The 1,028-nt window shown below is 46.4% G+C and overlaps 1 protein-coding gene across 1 annotated transcript in view; it reads right to left on the bottom strand.

The window, feature by feature from the left end:
* The window catches only part of WDR63 (WD repeat domain 63), a 49,156-nt gene that overhangs the window by 29,693 nt on the left and 18,435 nt on the right, over nt 1-1,028 (bottom strand). The gene's annotated exons all lie outside the window — the stretch shown is intronic.

Genomic DNA, 1,028 nt, shown 5'->3' with positions numbered 1-1,028 from the left:
AGCGTCCAGCGTTGCATCAGAGAACACAAGAGGAACGATATATGTTCGGATTCCTCCTGCAGCGTTCTGGACTGAATAAGCGTCAGCTTCGGATTTTGGGGGATGCGGGACAGTGGCAACTAGCCTATGAGTTAGGTTTTACCTATCTCGAAGAAGGTGATGACTCCTCGACTATTTCGTCGAGTTGAGTGGCTGCTTAGTTTAGAATCATGTTCATCCTTGTATTATATGTTTGATAGTGGCAATAAGTTTAATTGATAGTTTTCCGTACAGGTTTTGTAAATATTGATGGAATAATTGTTTCAGAGAGTTCTTTTGCAGATCCGAACTTTAGAGTGTGTGGTGGAGAGAGGCCCCGAGAAGGATAACATCGCCGAGAGGAGTGAGGGCCTGATGCGTGACTCCACCATGACGCCCACTGAAGCCCTGATTGTTCAATTTGTTGTTATGAATATGATTATGTGTATATTTGTGTATGCCGGCTATTGTTTGGTTCGATCCCTTGAGGACGAATTTCTTTTGTTAAGCTAATTTTGTATATGTTCGTTTAGTTCCACAGACCGTTGACAGAGCTACTGATGACCTGGGTGACAGATTTGAGGTATAATTCTGTTATGCCTTCAGCAAGGGGGGATGTCATGACCCAAAAGGCATGATTGTGTGTGTGCTTTGGCACCAGAATTATCCCCGCCAAGTTGCAGAGCATTGCACGGGAGAGTTTCCTGTAGCAAGAGGAAACCCCGGTGCAGGGACGAGTTTCCCGCCTTTTCTGCAGCTTCTTTTGCAGGGTGCATTGCTCGAGTTGTGAGAGGAATGCACAGTGCAAAAGAGTTCCCGCCACTGGTATGCAAATTTGTTCCCCGTGATTGGCTAGTGCGCTATTGGCTAGTTCTAAATTATTCACATGTGGCGGCTAACGATTGGCCTGTTAACCGTATAAAAGGCTTGAGCGGTTTCCGCCCAAGCTGAAGAGGACTCCACATCCATCTCGTGGGGACTCTGGGTACACGGCAGGGTAATAGAAACCC

The sequence above is a fragment of the Alligator sinensis genome, unplaced genomic scaffold (genome assembly GCF_000455745.1).
Source record: "Alligator sinensis unplaced genomic scaffold, ASM45574v1 scaffold32_2, whole genome shotgun sequence".
In the NCBI taxonomy this organism is placed as follows: domain Eukaryota; kingdom Metazoa; phylum Chordata; order Crocodylia; family Alligatoridae; genus Alligator; species Alligator sinensis.
Note: the sequence above shows the minus strand (reverse complement) of the source record. Positions and strands in the feature narration are given on the sequence as shown.